This window comes from Pararge aegeria, chromosome 17 (assembly GCF_905163445.1).
Source record: "Pararge aegeria chromosome 17, ilParAegt1.1, whole genome shotgun sequence".
In the NCBI taxonomy this organism is placed as follows: domain Eukaryota; kingdom Metazoa; phylum Arthropoda; class Insecta; order Lepidoptera; family Nymphalidae; genus Pararge; species Pararge aegeria.
In genome coordinates this window covers 1,323,224-1,345,146 of record NC_053196.1, presented here as the reverse complement: position 1 = coordinate 1,345,146, position 21,923 = coordinate 1,323,224, and the positions used below count along the sequence as shown (strand labels likewise).

At 37.4% G+C, this 21,923-nt stretch overlaps 1 non-coding gene across 1 annotated transcript; it reads right to left on the bottom strand.

Annotated features, from left to right (window-relative positions):
- Window positions 1-2,539: 2,539 nt before the first annotated feature.
- On the bottom strand, window positions 2,540-2,611 carry Trnaq-uug. The gene has a single exon. It is a non-coding gene; the product is annotated as a tRNA-Gln (tRNA).
- Window positions 2,612-21,923: the final 19,312 nt, after the last annotated feature.

Genomic DNA, 21,923 nt, shown 5'->3' with positions numbered 1-21,923 from the left:
CTTTCTCCTTTTTTTCAAAATAGGTTTAAACGACATTAATAATCAAAAGAAAAAAATTACTAGTGCTACACAGTACACTACTAGACCTAAATACCTAAATAAATAAATATACTACAACAATACACACATCTCCATCTAGCCCCAAAATAAGCGACTTGTGTTATGGGTAGTAAGATAACTGATGAATATTTTTATGAATGATGTACATAAAAGCTTAACTCCTTTAGACAATTCATTAAAATGAGTACGAGTCCCCGTCCCCACGGTCCCAATTAATGAAATTAATACTTAATTAGTAATAAATAACCCTAAGTTATTAAATCCTACATGAAAATTAATACTTTCTATAAACTTTTCATATATATCTCGCAATCAACCTTCCGGGATTTTACAGAAACTGTGTAGCACGTGTTTCTTATCATTAAACCAGAAGCCAAAACACCGAGTTCCATTGATATGACTTGGTAATAGACAAACTTCTATACTAAACTTCTTTCCCCAAACCATCGGGAGTCGAATTTAAAAATCCTTTCTTGGTACTATCAAACGATATTATATATCAGGTGTTTCGATTGTAAGTTGTCTGATAATTGAATCTGTCAGGAAAATATTTCTATAGATAGAAAACTGTAAAAATTAAGAAAGTAAAATATAGATTTGACAACCTCTCTGGCGCAGTGGTAAGCGCTGTGGGCTCTAAATTCCCGGGTTCAATCCACGGCGGGGACAATCCGGGAGTTTATTATTTCAAATTTGGAATTTTTAAATTTCTGCTGGACTGGTCTGGTGACCCAACTGACATACGTGCTGCCAAGCGATTCAGCGTTCTGGTACGATGATGTGTAACCAGTTAGGGGTATGAGTTAAATACAACTGCTTTATCCCTAACAGGCTAGCTTGCTACCATTTTAGACTTCGTCATCGCTTAACTCCAGATAAGATTACAGTCTAGGCCTAACACATAGAATGGAAAACTGCTTTCCGAACCGATGAGTCACTACGAACGAACTGACGAGACGTTTAAAAAGTGATTATAAAGTAGGCCTACTTGAATTAAATGAATTTTGAATTTTGAATAAAAAAAATTAGATCAATATTTTATTTAGTAGTTATGCTTATATTATAAAGATAACCTTCAATTCACACGAGTCTTGTAAGTGTATGTGTGCGTGTGCACGTCGTACGTGTGTAATCTCGACGGTGGGCCGATCGCTGAGACGGATGTACAGACAACAGATGTTAATGAGAGTACACGTGACATCGTATTCGCTGATTGCATTGTTTGCTCCTGGACTATAAATATAGGGATATACAACATACAGTATTATAAATTCGAAAGCGTATGCATTTGGATGGAGCTAGTGAGTCTCGCATGTCTCACTAGCTCTCGTGAACAACGTGACAACTACCTTCGTTATTTCGCGACCTCGTACAGTACGTACGTACAGTTTCAAAAAACAATTGTTCCCATAAAAAAAAATCCATGACCCACCGCATCGCATCGCCCGCGTTAATTTCGTTCTCGATTCTTCTGGATTACTGTTCTTAGTTCTGAGTTAGCCTATAACCGACCTCAAGAATACAAATTGCAAAAAAAAACGCCAAATCGCCTTTAAATATCTAAATAATAACCCGATTTAAATTAGTTATCTCTGGTGCACTCCAGCGCTTTGTGACAGAAAAAACGTAGAGTTTTGTTATTAGTTAAAATAAGTGGAGCAAAGTCATAATATTTAATTTTGAAAATAGAATTATTTCATTGTTAGAAGAGTAAAGTACAGGAAAAAAAATAAAAAAACTAAATTCAATCCCCTGCTGACCTATAAGTAATATCCTGGTATCGGATCTTACCTGTTTTACTCAAGAAATCGCAGCAAATTCAGATTCAAAAATGTTTTGTTCATGTAGACCTTATCACAGGCATTTATGAAGCGTTCATACATAACATGTTATCACTAATTTTAGGTGAAGGTGATGGTAGCATACGTTAACTAAAAACTTAAGCTTCTAAGCTCACACCTAACTTAGCCAGGTTCGACCGACCAAAATCGACCAATAAGTTTTTGGGAGAATAAACACTTCAAAAAAGGAATTCTTCAGCATCCTCTTGAAGACATATAGCCGTAACACCTAGCCTAGAACCTAATACGTGGTGATATCTTTAAAAAAGCACATCTAAATGGTTGGCAAAGCCATTGATTTCTCATTAAAACAAGCTACAATTTTTAATTTATTTAGAGTTATTTTTTTAAATAAACCTAACTTTTTCTTTTTGTATTTTTTTTAGATATTGTAGCCTTTGTAAATAAGTCCCAAATTTTTCTAAATATTATGTAACATAAATAATTTGTAAGTTTTAATATTATGTTATCTTCGTAATTTATTTCGAAATCATGTATAAAAAAAACTATTTACATTATTTTGATAAGCTTCAAAAAACATTAAAATTAAAAATCAAATTAAAACGGCAAAACTGTCACTACTCTAAGAATATGACGAAATATCGTAATTTATTCAAATTGGAAAATATGTAAAAGTAAGGTTCCACCGAGATTTGAACTCGGATCGCTGGATTCAAAGTCCAGAGTGCTAACCATTACACCATGGAACCGCTGAGTAGTCTGCTATATTTTACTATCTTAATACGTACGCATAATTATTATTACGTTTCCATAGAACAGAGGTATAAAGAGAAAGGCATTTTTATCAGGTTGTGTGTAGCTTCTAATCCAAAAGTCACTGGGCACTTGTCATCCGTTGCCCGATTCCCAATAGTTGCCACCCGTTACAAAATATGGAATTAGTTGACAACTGTCACTATAAAACTAAGTGTTTCGTATGAAGACGACGAGTTGGTAACTCCAAGGAATTATTGCTCAATTAGTGGCAACAGTCGTCGGTTTGGCCTTTTAGCCTTTGGTAAGCGCGGCTTGCGCTCTCTAATAATAGTGCTTACTCCGAGGAAAAGTCTTGTTAAGCAGACTTATGCCAGTTTTCACTAATGACAGCCAAAGCAATACCTTAATAAGTAACGCTTAATCTAAGGATATTCCTATACATCAACTTTTCACAAATAGTTAGCACCTAAGAGTTTCTGATACGTTTTTTTAGACATCGCATAAATCATTTGATTAAGGCGATTCCAATGATTAGTGAAAACGGGCATATATACTCGTTAACAGTTGTTATTTCTGATTGATATTTTTATAAGTCCAATCGGGTCAGTGTTTGCATATCCTGTTTGCATAGGAATAATAATTTTAAAAAAATATTTAAATAAAAAAGTACTTGAAGCTGTATAATTTACCTATTCATTAGCCGCCATAACTCATTAAAGAGGGATTCACTAACTGTTGCCCTCGTTCACGTTTATTATGGATTTTTACAAATCCCGTGGAAACCGTTTGTATCTCTGGGATAGAAAGTAGCCTATGTTACTCTACGTCCTTTCAACTCACTCTATGCCAAAAATCAAGTTGATCTAAAATTAATAAATAAATATACTACGACAATATACACATCGCCATCTAGTAACAAAGTAAGCGTATCTTGTGTTATGAATACTAAAATAGCTGATTTATATTTTTATGAATATAATACACATAAATACTTATAATATACAAAACACCAATACATTGAAAAACATTCATGCTCATCACATAAACATTTTTCCAGCTGTGGGAATCGAACCCACGGCCAACTCAGAAAACAGAGTCGCTGCACACTACGCCAACCGGCTGTCATTGGATGCTTAGTTGAGGCGTGAAGGAAACGCATTATCGCATATATCTAGGATATAGGGATTCTTTCAGAATGTCACTAGGATTGACGATATTACAAATTTTATTTTCTTATAATTACAGCCTTATAATAAATAATGTACAGGACTATATTCTTAATGCGGAACATCTAGCGTGGCCGGTTAGTCTGGCTGTTGGCGTGGCGACGCATCAAGAGTGCCTATTAAAGGTCTATTTAAATAATTAATTGAGTTGACTTTAAAACCTGTCCGGAGTGATTGAGGATGATTATGATATCAAAAATTACCGAGAGGAAATGAACTCGCTCACACTGGTTATCTATGCCAGATCGCCTTTCAATTTGGTCACGGTTCGCGCGACAAACTCCGCAGATTGCCGTGTGGTAACAGCAGGTCAGAACACAGTTGTGACCACCCCTCTTCTTTCCGCGGGTGTCATACGAGGCGACTAAGGGAATATAATTGAGGGCAGCAGCATCCTTTGTGCTACTTTCTTCTTCTTGTTCTGTTCCTGGGCCCGCCTCCGTGCTTAGTTGGCTTGAACTACTACCAACAAAGACGTGCCGCTAAGCGATTTAGTGTTCCGGTGCGATTTCGCGCAGAAACCTATCAGGTTCTGACTGATATGACTACCATACTCCCTAACAGGTTAGCCCGCTACCATCTTAGACAGAGTTGTAGAGTAGAGTGATAACCAGATAGATTGCATATTATGAAAATTAAGCTAAATTTGCTATACTCCGCGAACAGTTAAGTAACTCAACAATTATTCATTGCAAAGTCAACATCTCTTGAGGATTCACCGGTTTCGGAGCGAAACGTGCGTAGAGGGTACATTGCCGAGGATCTGTTTGGTGTGGAGTATACGGATTGAAGAAATTATAAATTACACCATACAGATTCTCCTGCTATTTGCGGAATATAGCAAATTAAGCTTAATCTTCAAAAGATTTTTTGGATTTCCGCAAAGTAACGCCTGCTTCTATCCAATATTGTCAACTGTTAAGTTTAATGCTGACTTCTTCTCAGTAGAGTATGCATTCCAAACCAGCGGTAGAGTCGCAACAAACAGACTTGCGTTTTTCGAAGTTTGTAAGATAGGCAGCGAACGTAAAAACATAGAAGTTGCCTTTTCTAACCAATTAACATTCGAAATGGGTACCAATCAGTGTATATGTTTACGCACATGGAAAATATATGATTGGGTCTTATCTATGTCATGCAGCACGGGACCAGCTGTGATTGGCCGGCAGTCAATCCGTCGGCATTGTGACTAGACTTAAACGCATATGGGAAAAACTACACACCGAGGCTACGTTATCGTCAGGGGGCCATTTTTGAGCAGTACTTATGCTTCTATGTTTTTCGTTCGCTGAAGGTAGGTCTGTTCGAATTCGTTGTTCACTCCACTGCATACAGTCAGATAGCTATTAAATAAAAATCAAAGTACAAAGATCCCTTCACTTCCAAAACAAACAAACAATAACAAAGCATAATCCTAACAAAACCCCATATTGTTCTCATTCTAGGCCCGCTGCAGTCACGAATGTTTTATAACATTCGAGTACCAACATATAGAAATAAGGCTATTATTTTCGTAGCGATAAGGTTGAATATCGTAGTCTTGGTCTCGAAAGCGATATTTAAATCTCTCGCCTTGACAACTCTATAGTCTATGGTACTATAGCGCTTTATGGTTTTGTTTGAATGTTTTCCATAGATTGTATGTCTCGATATTCGCGCGATGTTATTCTCGCTCACGACAAAAATGTTTTGCAATCGTTGCTTAGTGTAGATTTAGTTGTAGAGCGCTCCTCGATTCTAATCGAATTCTAGAAAACATTCCAAGCTTGTTACAAAGGTGCGTACTTACAACTTATTTATTAGCGAGTTTTTTCTGCTGGATATCGCTAACAGTGCATATAATAATTTCTGCATCGTTGGTTCGGGGTCTGCTCCCACAATGAAAACGGGTTAAGGCCTTAGTCCAGCACGTTGATCAGTGCGGATTTGTGGAATCATCGATCACTAATCATCATTACTATTCCACATGACGATAGTCTGGTGAAAGCTGAAAAGGAAAAAGTATCTAAATACTTGGACCTTGCTCACGAGATAACCGCCATGTGGAATGTTGAGTCGACCGTTATTGTTCCGATTGTCGTTTCAGTCAATGGTCTTGTCGCGAAAAGCTTCGACCAGCACCTTAAGAAGCTTTCGCTTGGTTGTTGGATCAAAGGTCGGATACAATTGAAACGGCGCGTATTGTGAGCTTTCTTAAAAATACAAAGTGACTTAGACTGCCTTATGTCGATTGGGAGCGCATTCCACAGCGCAACAATGGTTTATAGGCGCCGGTTTTTCTCTGCTTGTCACGTCAATTATTACTATAAGAGAAATAGTGCCCTCAGTTAACTAGCGGCCCCACATATGCGTGCGGAAAGCATTAAATAACTCACAAAGCTTTGCGCCCCACAGCTGTAATGGCCTCATTGTGCCACGCTCAGTCGCTCTGCCTAACAAAGTCTTTGAGACCTATCGGGCGGGGATTTACAAAGCACGGGCGTCCCCTTTGCAGCTCAACTACTTGCTAATGAATTAGCTTTAGATTCAAGATGTTATTGCTTCAATGCCACATTACACCATTTTCACCGACTTTTTTCAAAGCAGTTTTTTTTTTTTTATTAAGGAGCGTACCCAGCTTCTGGTCTAGGAGGGGTAGTTTTGTGAAAAAAAACTTAAAGCCGCCCCTATATTTTGTATCGATTTTGAAGTCGAAACTTTATTTCTTTTCATTTCTGTCTGTATCTTGGCCTCTATACATTTTTTAAGAGTTCATACATTTTCTCTTATCCCCCCCGCCTGGGTCTTCCTCTTCTTCTTTGAATCTTCCAACACCTGATAAAGATAAGTTAGAAGCCTTCATTTCCGCTTCCAAAGACCGCGTCCCCCCAGCCTGCCATTGAAATGCTTTTTGGTGGACACCGGATGTTAAAAACGTGACCTATTCAGTTCCATTTTCTACGCGGTATTTAAATAAATAATAAATAAATATAGCTACGCAAACAAAGTAAGTGTAGCTTGTTTTATGGGTACGAATAGAGCTGTTAAATATTTTAATAAATACTTATAATATACAGATAAACACCGAGACAATGAAAAATAATCATGTTTCACACAAACATTTTCCAGTTGTGGAAATCGAACCCACGGCCTTGGACTCAGAAAGCCAGAAAGCAGGGTCGCCCACTGCCCCAGTCGGCCGTCCATCATACAACATAAACCCTCGCCCGTACTCGTAAGGATTACACAGACATATTCAGAGTACAGCCACACGTTACCATCTTAAACTTCTTCATCACTTACCATCAGGTCAGATTGCAAGGCTAACTTGTGTAAAAAAATAATGCGGATATTTAGTAGGTAGGTATGTTATAAATTGTAGGCTATAATGTACCAAACAAACAATTCATAAATCTTACGAAACGTTAAAAGTAAGAACTTAATAGCTTAATACACTGTTAATACCTTAAATTGGCCATAAAGAGACACATTATGGCATATTCTGCGTAAGCACCGCTTACTATATGCCATGTTTATTTACCATAATTTTAATTAATTTACTTAATTATACCTACGCACAAAAATCGTGATTACGTGTATACGGTTAAGGTTACTATGAGTGTCTCCCAAAGTATCGCAGTGTCTTATAATTATTGGTGTTATAAAGAGGAAAGATTGTTTTGTTTGTATCTTTGTACCGAATAGGCTCCGAACCTACTGGACCTATTTGAACTATTTTACATCATCATCATCACATCAACCCATTACGGGCCAACTACAGAGCATGGGTTCACCGGGCACGCTGGCCCAATGCAATTTAGTGGATACAGTTAGTTATATATAACATGTATAAGTAACATTAACTTCTGTTAAATTCAGTAAAAACATGATTCCAGCTGAATTAATGGTATTTCTAAAGCAAGTTAGATAAACTACCCAGCTGCTTTCTCCGCACGCTGACTAAATGAACCGTGAAGCGTAAATAATTTGTGCTGTAAAACACGACCCTGACGATCAGTTTACTACTGACAATGCTCCCTATCAGAACACACAATCAAAAAAAAAAAGAAAAAAATTACAATCAACTTCTGCACAGCGTCTTCGCCGGCGAAGACGAGGTCCCCGACTTCTAACGTCATCTGGACGTGGTCTCGCACGACGTTCTCGGAAGCGTGCGTACTAATAACCGTCCGTAACCCTCCACCACCCACTCCAATCGTCGCCTGAGCCGTGGTTCGACCTCTCATGAGGCGCCCTCAGGCCGACGATCCCTACGCTTCTTCGAGCCCTAGGGTTCAAACTCTTCCTGGCAGAGCCCCACTCCGAGGCTCGCCAACAAGCCCGCGTTACGCTGTTAAAAAAATCATTAGGGCTAATCAGCTACACACAATCCGAAAAAAAAAGGAGCTGTATAAATAACGGGCTTTAGTAGATTTAAAAAAAGTTCGAGAAGACATATAGGTACATAGGTTATAAAAAAGTCACAATAACTAACATCGTCAAACTAACAATATACGAGTATGTAGAAGAAAATAAAAAAAAGGTGTGATTTTAAATCGCTCTTCAGTAGTTCTTCAATATTAAAATGTCTACTATCAAATAATTAATATGTCACTTAAATAAAACATTCTTTGATCTAAGAAAGGAATTATTATTTTGTGAAAAAATACTAACCTAGCAACTGCTGAGTTTCTTGCCGGCTTCTTCTCGGAAGAATCTGCCTTCCGAACCGGTGGTAGAGTCACTACACACGGACAGACTTGACGTTTCAAAAGTGCTTGTATTAGGCCTACTTGAAATAAATGAATTTTGAATTTTGAATTTTGAATTTTGATGCACGATGGTAGAAGGTCTCCGATAGCATCCAATTCGTTTTTCAAAAATACCCGCCAAAAAACAAAAAGAAACAAAAAAACACATATATTAGATCTGCGTATGTATGTATGTACAACGTGTAACGGAATAACGAAATACTGTTAAAGGGTGTATAAGTATATTTCATAAGGAATCACTCCGTAAAAATAATAAAAAAAACAAGCATATTTATTTTTCTATACAAACGAATTCAAAACATTCTAAATATTTACTTATGGCAACCCTATTGAAGGTAAAAGACCGATGCGTAAATAGCATACGCTACGCGACGAATCAAGTGTCAGGAGTCACTTGATTTTAATTTTTTGTTTGATATTTAGGGCTGCATCTGATTTCTTCAAGTAAAACTATGGCAGTAGTTTACTCAAAAACTAGTAGCGTTTCGGTTTCACAGATAAGTCTCACATACAGTAAATAAAGTACCTCTAAAGCCTGTGAAATAATATTTCGGTTTTCATTTACATGTTGTATATTTCCGCTTTAAAGGATATACAATTCTATGGCCCCGCTGTATGTTTGTTAAACTCAGATACACGTATATAACTTGAGCCCTTTATAGGATTATACATTGGCCGCCCATGCCCGCCCTGCAACAGTATAATCCGTAACCAATTCTGATTTATAAAGTGACAGTTCCAATCCCGATTTACGTCTTTGGTTTCACTTGTGGTGTCTATGCGGTGGAACAGGTTTAAAGCCACAGACTAAAGGAAAACCATAGACAGTGCTAAGTTCTAGTCATCATGATCATCAAAAAATATGAAACAAACTCAAAAAGAGATAAAATAATTTATTAAAAAAATATGCAGAGACGTGGTGTATCTAGTATGCAGTGAAGGGAACAAGTATGGGGCGTCTCTAACCCTGTTTCTCTTACCGTTTCACGCGTTTTAAGTCAGATCAAGCAATCGAATCAAGTAGCCTTAAAGATTTGTTCGCTCGCCATCGTTTTCGAGTATTAAACTATGTATCGTCAAAGTAATAGGTCCTAGTGTCACTAGTTTTAGAGTCGCAAATCCTTTAAACAGAGCCAAAGAATTGCATGCAAATTTGAGCTTCTATACAGTGCAATAAGATCCATTTTACTCCCATGTTCAAGTACTTCTATTATCTATACTCGATTACGACTCCTTTATTTCTAGCGTGCAAAACTTATATTGCGGGTACAGGTCCTCGTACCTCGAGCCCTGCTTTCACAACATTAACTTATGACAAAATGGACACAAAATTTAGTCTTGGCCACAGGCCATCTATATTTTCCCCTTATTCTACATGTTCTGATCATTAGCTTCCAATATTGTAGAATTATCCGTCTCTCTGTCACGTCCAATTATCGAGTAAATTAAAATTTATTATGATAAATTGTTACACAAGGTTAATTCTCGTTACGCTTTTGACTTTGTAATTCATTTAGTTACACGATAATTTAAGTTTCAGTTTTTCACCTGAACATCATCATCAATTCAACCAATTGACGTCCACTGCTGGACATATGTCTTTTGTAGGGAGTTCCATAATCCACGGTCCTTGGCCGCTTACCTCCAGCGGCTCCCAGTGACACGCCTGATGTCGTCTATCCACCTCGTTGGGGGCCGACCTACGCTGCGTTTACCGGTGGGGGGTCGCCATACCAGCACCTTAAGTCCCATCCACGTCCATCGGTTTTCGTCCATCGGTTCTGCGCGGCATTGCCATTTCAGCTGAGCTTTGTCGGTAACTCTAGTTCTTCCACGGATCACTGATTTCACCTGAAACGGGATGCGAACTCAGAATCTTGTGATCTCTATCCAAATATGTGCAGCAGGCCTATTTTGTGTCTCGATTAATATGGAATCACGCTTCAAACTACGGAAAGTTGCCATGAAATAACTGTCAAGCCGTTACCTTTAATTATGTAATAACAGGAGCCAACTGATATGACTTCTTTGGCACTGTATCTTGGTTGGCAACTATGGTAATTATTTATAGTTTCTAACGTAGTTTAACATCCACCGTGATACAAAAATACCTGCAAATCGAGGCAGTTTTGGTTAGAGAAACTCATTTAAAATGTAATAAACACAGTTCCACGCGGGCGACTGTTGGAAGCGATGTTATCAGTGTGTGAAATATCACTAACCCTAATTACTGCTGCCCTAGTAACTTTTAACTCCATGATTGTACTAATGTGGAAAATGGCTGACACATTCGCGGCTTACTTAGTGTTTGTAATAAATTAGTGCTTTTCTAAAACTATGTGATGACCTCGCTGGCGTAGTGGTGAGCGCTGTGGGAGGTCCCGGGTTCGACCCCGGTGGAGAAAATTTGCAAATTTGTTAGTGGCTTCGGCGGTGGCTAATTGCCACCCTATCGACAAAGACTTGGTAATCCGGTATATATACATATATACATATATATATATCTTATTTTATTTATCTCTTTTAATAGTTTATTATATTATATAACAACACAATAATAAATATTTATTTAAATTTACTATAGATATATAAGTACACATATACGAACAACAAAATTATAATGACATATAGTGATGATATGTGTAAAGATATTCTATTCTATAAGTAAAATACGGAAATAACGTTCGTCAACTGCTTTCTTGCGTCAAGATAAACAAAGAAGAGAAAACAGAGAAACTACAAAATGGTTGTAAATGTTATAAGAACTTTTTTGCTGAAATTATGTTCTTTTCTTAATTTATTTATAGTAGGCACACTTTCAACATACACATTTGACATTTCAAAAATTATTACATACAAAATCATGAGCTGACGTGTATGCCAATTACAACTGTACACAATATAACCATTTAACGTCAGGTCGTAGAATTATGAAACATACAGAGCCCTCATTCAGCCCTAATTGCATGTTAAAAAAACATTATTACATTTAAAACATGTGTAACATTGTGTCCAAAAACAGTGAAAACAACCCGCGCTCGCTTCAATTTAATTTAATGTTTTTGTACATTAGGGGTAAAATAATAACAATCAACTGCTAACTGGAATGATGTGACCAACCGCCTGTGTGGAACTACATTAGAGACACTAAAGTGGAGTGCTTTTTGATGCTTCAATATTAGTCGTGTATATGGTTTCAGTAGATATTCAAGTCTCTATAATCTTTTAGCTTAAAGAGAAGCTCAACGACAGGTGATTTTTGTAATTTAACTAGGCCTTGGCACTCTCCCGTTCTCTTGCTATACGTCTTATCTACAAAGGTTGCATGTAAGAGATTGCTGGCAGCAATAAGGCCGCCTTTGCATGTCTACATTGTGTACTGTAAACTCATTACTGTTTCTTTTCCTGTATGTTATACGTGCAATAAAGTGTTTCTTCTTCTTCTTCTGACCTGTTAAGCGCTGATAGCCCAGTGAGTAGGACTTCAACTTTACTTTCGTGAGGCCAGGTTCGAATCCCAGCACGCACCTCTAACCTTTCTAAGCTATGTGTGTTTCAAGCAAATGAAATATCATGCTTGAGAGGTCTCCATAATTTTCTCAAAGGTGTGTGAAGTCGACCTGGGCCCGGCACTACGGCCTTAACCCCTTCTTATTGTGGGAGGAGATCCGTGCCATATAGTGGGCCGGCAATGGGTTGATATGACTCTACCCAGTGGCGTGCACTTTATACATGCATAGAAGCGCTGCCTACCCTAGCAGTTTTACTAAACTGGCAGTGGAGGAGGATTTTGCTATTTTATACCTTACAATCGGTCGATCTATACAATATTACTGAAGTACTTTCAGTCAGGAAAATATATATCCTTCATGTCATTTTAAGGAAACACCGTGAATTGCATTTTAATCCAAGTGTCTATGCGGAAAAGAGAAGATCTGATCGCGTCTGTCAGATTAAGCCATGCCGCACTATGCTTGCTAAAAGACAATTTTACAATGCTAGCTGTACCCTTTATAACAAAATTAATTTTACTTTAAATATATATCCTTTAACTGTCCATAAATGTAGAAGTGCTATTATACATTGGCTTAGGAATCTATCCTACAGTAATGTAGAAAAGATAATAAAATGATTCTACCTATTTCAACAGATTTTTTAAAATAGGGCTCAAACTATAAACATTCACATAACACATAACACACATGCATATACAAACACACAATCACACACACTGACACACACACACACACACACACACACACACACACCCGCACACCCGCACTAAATAAGTCGCTGCATGTTTTTATTGTTTTTTTTTCTTGTATTTGAAATTTAATCTTTGTTTAATTGACTCTTATTCCCTTTTTTTGGCATTTACTATGTTCTACTTTTTTTTATTGGTACTGTACATTTATTGTTGGAGGTGGGCGTTAATTGTTGCGACACAGTTTATACTACTGCAACAGTTATCGTGGCACCATGTTTATTGTGTCAACATTGTACCCATATACCAATATTCTAAAAAAAAAAAATTATAAATTCCTGTGCACGCCACTGACTCTACCTGTTCCAATCATTGGCTAATACTTAGTAGGTCCTATGTACAACAATAGTTCTATACGTACCAAAATACATTGATTGGAAGCTACAAAATAGCGTTCATTTTATCCAAAAATCTCCATTAAGAGATTACCATCGCGTTATGGCAAAGAATAGCGGTGCGTGCGCAACATCGCGGTGCTTTAGCCCGCGGGCGCGATAAGATAGTGCTTGATGGGAGTAGGCGCTTGGCGTTGAGTTTAAACTTTAGATTTATTTTGATACTTCTGAGGTCCTTTTTTATAATGATAACTAGCTTCTGCACGTGACTTCATCTGCGTGGACTTCAGAATTAGTTCTAAGTTTGTTGTGGGCTTCTTCTTAGAACAGGACGCGTTTGGAATCCTCGTAGCTTTAGTTTTAAGTTTACGGATATGGTTATCGCCATAATCTCACTACCGTGTAATTCTCATGTAATACACATCAAAAGTGCCACCTATGGGCCTACTTGAATAAAGATATTTTTGACTTTGACTTTGACATGGCGGTAGTATTTCCCCGGACGAGCTCTGTCAAGATGAGCTCCAAAAACTACTACGATAAGACTAATGGTAGTAAGAGAAAGTTTTGCATTACTAACAGTTAGTTCCTTCACGTTATGGCTTCAGCTTGACGGTCGACAGAAATTGATCGCCGGCACCCACCTCTTAATTTTTCGGAGCTATGTGCATTTTAAGCAATTAAATATCACCTGTTTTAACGGTGAAGTAAAACAATTGGAGAGAATTTGCATACTGGAGAAATTTTCATAATGTTGACAAAGGCTTGTGGACGGCGATAACCCTTCTCATTCTAAAAGGAGGTCTCCTGTAATGCCCAAAATAAAAATCACACTTAACTCTAGAACTCAGTCCCCCCGAAACGAAGGCCGAACCCAACCACTGGGTTATCACCGCTTCTTACTTACCGAGACTTATTATGCATAAAAGCACTGTATACCAGTTCTATCTCAGATATATATCTAAACGTGACCGGTGACATCACCAGCCATAAACACTTTTTTTGTCAAATTAAAAAAAAATCATCCTACTACCGTTATTATAATGTGTCGCTTAAAAAATGTGATTACCAATTTAGATTCAAATAGTGATACTTCAAACTGTCGCTTCTCTGTATATTTTATAAAAGTATCTATTAAATTAATTAAGTAAATTAGATAATATATAATATGTTATTCCTACCTAACTACGTCTAAACTATGTTTCTAAATGGTGATAAACAGGTCATTCTTAATCTATAATTAAATGTAGAGAAGACTATTTCGAATATTTTGGCTGTTTGTTACTATAAAGAAATTTTATAATAATCTGATTATGAAATTTATTCAAAAAATAAGAAACTGGTTGGTTTTACTTGATTGTTTGTTTCTTGCCTCTGTTCACCTCAACCGCTGCATCGAACTTGATGAAGTTTGGCACCTAAATAGCTTGCAATCTAGAGATGGAAATAAATACTTTTTTTTCTGAAAACGACCAAGGCCAAGGTTTGTAAGAGATTTAAAAAAGGCTATTTTACCGATACCGATGCACGGCTTCACACATCAAAAAATATTCCGAAATATCATCAATTCCTAAAAATCAATCACAACACTGGGCAGACGTGTTGGTAATCGCAGTATAGGTAGTAGTACCTGCCTGTAGTGCTACCCGTTCTTCGTTCACTCTTAGTCAGCTCGTACGACACCTGCGGGAAGACGAGGGGTATGTATACACACCGGCATATTTAGCGTAACACAAAAAAGGTCCATTATTAAAAAAATATGGTTTTATTTTAAAATCTACTTACTACACTTCGTTTGTTATTTAAAGTTTCATTTGTTTTAATTAAAATGAGATCACATTATGAACAGATTTCGCGAGTAAAGGCTATTTGTGAAAAATGGTACATTATGAAACTTTTCATGTAACGGGGAAAAGTGAAAATTAATATTAAAATAACAGGATTGGCAGGAGCTTGAATTCTGGACTCAACTTTTCTTTTCAGCAAGTCCCAAACGTGCTCTATTAGGTTCATATCCGGAGATCTCGCCGGCCAATCCATAAATTAGACATTCATATTAAAGTAAATGACGTATTAACCAGCCAGCAACCTTATATAATAGTAATATTAAACCTTTTATTGTGTTCCGCTAAATATGCCGTATGTGTAGATATAGATATAGGTGTACTACGATAATACACACATCGCCATCTAGTCCCAAATTAAGCGTAGCTTATTTTATGGGTACTTAGGTGATGAATATTTTTATAAACATAATACACATAATTACGTATGTGTATATAGACACTGAAAAACATTAATGTTCATCACACAAACATTTTTCTAGTTGTGGGAATCGAACCCACGGCCTTAGATGTAGAAAGCAGGCCCACTGCGCCAACCAGCGGTCGAGCGGTTACAAATGTATTTTAATCTGCCGTCACACGGCTCAATTAACCCGAAAAACGCGGGTGAAGTCGCGAGCCGCAACTAGTGTGGAATATAATAAAATTAGACTTAGACTCATTAATAAAATGAACTCATAAACTTAAGGAAAGTTCAACATCAATGAAGCAAACCTTGATTTAGCCCAGTTTCCGGTGTTGCAAGTTTTAATCAGATATCTACGTACGTGCTGAAGCAAAATATTCCCATATTAAAGCGCATGACTTAACAATATTGTCAGTTTGCATTTATTTTGGCCTTTATTAGCTGATATTACAATAAATTGAATACTTTTAGCCGTTGGCGATTGTAGACAAAGCTAGCTAGAAACAATGAGCGGGGATTATTGGATTTTATTCTTCTACACGTTAGTCCTTGACTGCAATGTCACCTAATAATGCAATCTAAGATAAGGAGTATGGCAGTTACATTAAACACGTACCCCTAATTGCTTTGTTAATTTGAAAACTTTATTGCACACACATTTCATACAAAGTAAACTCATATACAGAAGAAACTTAGATTATAAAATAGGGCGTGCAAAGGCGGTCTTATCACTACAGCTATTATTATGCGACGTTAGGACAGACGAAGATGTGCTTCCAACGCGATATCGTACCGGAACGCTCGCGAATCGCTTAGCGGCACGTCTTTATGGGTGGGGTGGTAACTAGCCACGGCCGAAGCCAATAAAATCAAAAATTATAAATTCCCCAATTGGGTAGGGGACCCAAACCCGAGACCTCCCACTTGAATACACAGCACTCACCGCTACGCCAAAGTGGTCGTCGTAATAAATCATCATTTTCGTGTACAGTTTCTAATTGTGTTACACAGAGTGCCTAGTGTGAGATTCTTTACGTACGTTTACGTATTCGATCGTGTGAAAGTTATTCTAGGATTTGTACGGAATCGAAAGAGCTCCATCTAGTTGTAATACTGGGAACTAGTATTGTCACTAGATGAAAATGGAATTCGCAATATAATTTTTCGATCACTGAGACATATCGCAAACGTACATCGGTTGATGGACACAGGACGCTGCTTATTAGGACTTGTTCCGCCCTGCGAAGTGTTGTCTGTTTCTAGGTGATGGTTTTCCACTTACCATCAGGTGGGACATCAGCTTGGTCTGTCAATTATCTTTATATATATATTTCTTGTGTGCGTGTGTATGTCACTGAACTCCTCCTAAACGGCTGGAACGATTCGAATGATTTTTTTGGTATGTGTTTGGGTGGCATCCTGAATGGTTTAGATTCAGAAATCAGCCCGACAGATGGCGCTGGGTTCCGCTAGTTACTTTATAAAGAAGAGCAGTTCTCCTTGGGATCTCCTTGATTACTAGTTGTCTTTCGAGCATTAGATTATCCAACGCCCACTGAATGACTCTAACTTTTATGTAAGGCACATGGCATATTAGGGACATGGTCAAGTGAACCAGCAGAAAAATTACCACAACTTTTAAATTGTACGCATAAAGCTAAATAACATATACCTACGTATATGTGGCAGATGTCAATGGGACATCTAAATTAAATTCAAATTCAAATTCAAAAATGTTTGATTCATGTAGACCTTATTACAAGCACTTATGAAGCGTTCATACATTTAGCATGTTACACAAATTTTAGTGATGGTGATAACTGCATTCGTTAATTAACATATAATATCTCTTACTCGTCCTAATAAATAAATATATTGCGACACTACACACATCGCCATCTAGGCCTAAAGTAAGCGTAGCTTGTGTTATGGATAACAAGATGACTGTTGAATATTTTTATGAATAATATACATAAATACTTATCGTAACACCAAGAAGCTGGAAAACGTCCATGTTCATTACACAAACATTTTTCCAGTTGTGGGAATCAAACCAACAGCCACACACACACAAAGCAGGATCGCTTCCCACTGCGCTAATCGTCGGCACGACTCCCATGCTGTTTTGATCATTGTACTGAATTTTTGTTATGTTCATGAGTGCCGATTTGATATTTTACCCGATCTGTGTATTTTTTTCTGTGTAATATATCTGTTTATCATTGGAACTCTATCTGTAATCATTAACGAAACATAGTGTTGATTAATACACGCGACATCCAGCAATCAGATAAATTAAACCTTAAGTCAAATTCAAAATTCAAATTCAAATTCAATAGTTCTTTATTCATGTAGGCCTATCACAGGCACTTATGAAGCGTTCATGCATAATTGTTTACATAATTGTAACGGGATGGTGATAACTTCGTTCGCCAACTTAAATCTAAAGCTACGAGGGTTCCAAACGCGCCCTGGTCTAAGAAGAGCCCACAACAAACTTAGCCGGGTAAATTTATTTTTTTGTTATCACCATCTTCCAGTAAATTTAAATTAAGCTATGAAGCTAGAGCAATTCACACCCAAGCTTTTTTATCGTTTAAATAATCCTTAATGTTATAATAGGATTTTTCTGTAAGCTTACGTTTTATATAAACTTTGAACTTATTGAGAGACAACTCAAAGATTTCATTTGGTAATTTGTTATAAAATAATATACAATTGCCCTTGAATGAATTGAATATGAATTGAAGTATATACGCTCTCCGTTCGACCATACCTTTAACATTCCGATCTTAAAGCAGACAATGTGTGACAATAAAGTAAATGTTATACTCGTAAATTTAATATACTTTATAATTCCGCTTCTCTATAAGGCCTTGTTGAATATTCAAGGAAAGTGAAAAGGAAAGGCAATGATTATTCTATTTAAGTTTCAGTTTTTATTTGTTACATTACCTTTTAAGCTTATCACGTAGAGATAATCTGAGCATAGCTTTGTCTTTAAGCCTACTTATGAGGCCCAAAGTTAAAGCCTATATAATTCATCACTGATAACACTAACATTTTTGTTTTTGGTTTAGAAAACTTCCAGCTAATATCAGAAGAACACGTTTAGTATATTTTCATTTTTATTTATTTAACTCTTTATTTGGACACCACTATGAAGTTAGGAAAAAAAAAACAATAGAAATACAAAGACAGAAGTAGAATACAAAAGGCGGCCTTAATGCTTAGTAGCGATCTCTGCCAGGCAACCTTTGGATTAGGACAAGATATGTGATGTAGATGATGAAGATAAGTATAGCCAATTAAATACAACGTTTCACAAAAAGACGCTTCATGATTTATTTTTTGAAATAAATACAATTTAAATAAGGTTTTAAATAAGGTTTTACGACAAATTTCAATGGCGCCCTAGAATAAATTCCACGATATGATCCACGATTCTCACGCACCAAAGCACAGTTTTCGTGCGAACAATTTTCTCTCATTAATTAGAAGATACTCTGGACAGTCCAGACAGTGTTTTAGCCTTAACAGAATAATAACGATGTAGCGACGCCGTCAAATGCAGCATATATGGATGCAAACAGCTAGAAAGTTCATAGCATTGCATCGAATCATCTAGATAAGAACTCAAGTTCACATCGTGTACCCATAAAAATAACGGAATATCTGATCGATCAAAACTAAAACAAAGGTTAATAATAAAAGTTATTATAAGCATAAACTTTGTTGCAGTAATCATCGCTCTCCAAAGAATAAAAAGTTCCAGAGTTCAAGCAAAACGGAGGAATTGTTATGATGCAAACAAAAAGTAAAGTGGATAGATTTAGCACTAGTAAATGCTCACATCTCATGCTCTCAAAGCTTTTGCTTAGGCTAGTAGTAAGATGATTAAAACTAGTTTTGAAGCTCTTGTGCATAATATAATGAAGTGTATATACGCAAGCCACAATCTCATGGTCAAAACATTTGAAATTACAAAACCGCATAGCTTTAGAAGCGTTTCCTATGAAATGCACACAAAAAAGTATCTAATATTCACTGCTTTATTTTCTTTCAATCGACATAAATTGTAGACAGTATAAATCAGACCTCGCTCAACGGCCTTTCAAAAAATTCTGTATTAGTCTAATTGAACATGACTATTGAAAAAATCCGAGCAATTAAAAAAATATATTTTTAAAACGCGACCGATGTCATGCTCTTTTATTCGCACAATATTTGCACGACAGTATATTGTGAGAAAGAGACAGCATTAAATCGGTCGCTTTTATAAATCTGTTCTTAATTGGCACGATCACTTACATTTCTTGTTTAATTGGTGTGCGTAGGTTGATAAATCAAACAAATGATATAATGGGACGGTTTTCCACAATATATCACCTTAGAACAAGATGCGAATGATGTCACATGTGTTTGCAAAAGCGAACGGGTTGCAGCGATTTGCGTGCAACCGATCGCTGCAACTGATTGCTACGAATGGGAAAAACGTGCTCATGGTTTTTTCGCTGTGTATTTGTAAAAATGTTAATGGAACTTCTTTTTGTAGCGATCATTATGCAATGAAATAATCATGATCGTAATGCAATGAAAAGTGCTGTCTAATGTAGTTACCGGTATAATGTCGTGTGCCGACGTCAGCCACGCCTCTGGGTGCTCTAGAAACCAGTTCTCAATATCTACTGGTAATTATAGTCTAAGGGACCAAAGTATTTAATATATAGCTTAATAAATTTAGTGGTTTTTATCTATAAACAACTATATTGTTTTATATTTTTGCCCCACTGGTCTAGTGGTCAGCTTATTCAACTACGGATCACGAGGTATGGGTTCGATTCCCGTGTTGGGCTATGATTTGTTGTTGAATTAATTTTCGCTATTAAAAATTCTAAGTACTATGCCAACATTGGGAAATTGGTGGGCTCCCTTTGGCTCGGAGAACACGTTCATCTGTCGGGTTCCGATGTTATGATCCGGTTATGATCACTAAAATTTGATAATACACATAAAGACCCACCAACCCACATTAGAGCAGCGTGGTGGGACTACCCTAAATCTTCTGTCCTATGAAAGAAGAGGTCTGTGGTGTGGAACCTATTAATGTCTAACACGCACATGCTTCGTTTCTCATAGAAGAGCAGGAATTACGTCAATCCGTAGCGTACTTTCACTTATCCAAAGTCATTGTTAACACGAGAAAGATTGGCTTAATTCGGCTATTTAAAATATTTTTTTCAATTTTACACCGTTAAATCCCCAGCAAGCAGTGGCGTGCACAGGGTTTTTGACCAGGGTATGCATAAAGAAGGAAGGTGCCATAAAATGGAAAAATCCTTCGCATTTATGAGTCATACGAAAATTTTAGGGTATGCAGTGCTTCTATACATATATGAAGTGTACGCCACTGCCAGCAAGCTATATCTGCAGGCTTACAACGCGGTAAATATATAAGCTGAAGCGGTGTGAAAACTAGACTCGATTAATAAAATAATTGCCTCCACTCCACGTGACCTTCCTACACTACAGTAACGCGAGCGAACGCTTGTCTCGACTATTTTTTTTTCGATTTTCGGATGGCCACTTGCCGATTACCACCTTTGGGGTTGCTACGGCGTCACCGGGTGAGTGGGGTGAGGGCGAGAGCTCGCCATTAGAAGAGCCCCATTGCTCGACGAAATCGGGGAGGAAGTGGGAGGCTTTGACACGAGGGTGCCTTCTGCGAGGACTCGGACCTCGGCTCGGTTCGACGTTAATCCGAGTGTTGGTGGACTTTTGGACTAATTATTGTTTATTCCGAGCGCCCCTGTGACCGTGGTAAGGGTCCACGTCCGGATGACGTCAGAAATCGGGGCCCTCCGCTCGTCTTACTCGGAAACCCTGACTAAAATACTTCGATAATAGCTTTGGGGTCTCGAAAAGGCGTGCACCTGTGTGAGTATGCTGTTGCGAACTTTTGTTCGTAGTTCCAAAACTGCTTTATTATATTTACTGTGTCTACAAGCAAGAAATATTATTTAGTGCCACTAATTTCACTGGACAAACACGTTCTGCATTGTGACGGTCGTCTCTACGATTATAAAGAACCAGATCCAAGAAAAACTGTTAGAAGTCAACTAATTATCCCTTACGCAGCATTGGGACAGTTTCCAGAGTGTTCATGTTAAGAGCATGACGGCATGAAACTGCGACCCGAAGTAACGGGAGGTTCAATGCATTGCCACTCTATTAGCCCTCTCTGTATAAGAGGAATCTAGTATTCATCAAAACAACCCATTACGGGCCCATCAGGGAACGATTCCTACCACAAATACACGCCTTCGTGAACCCCCCTCGATAAAATCCAAGATGGTCGCCACCAAAAAATTTAATCCGCCATTTTTTGGTGGCGGCCATCTTCGATTTGCAATATATATTTTATCTATAAGTCAAGCCCTTTAATTTGATATTGAAGGATTGTGGAAAAATATGTGATG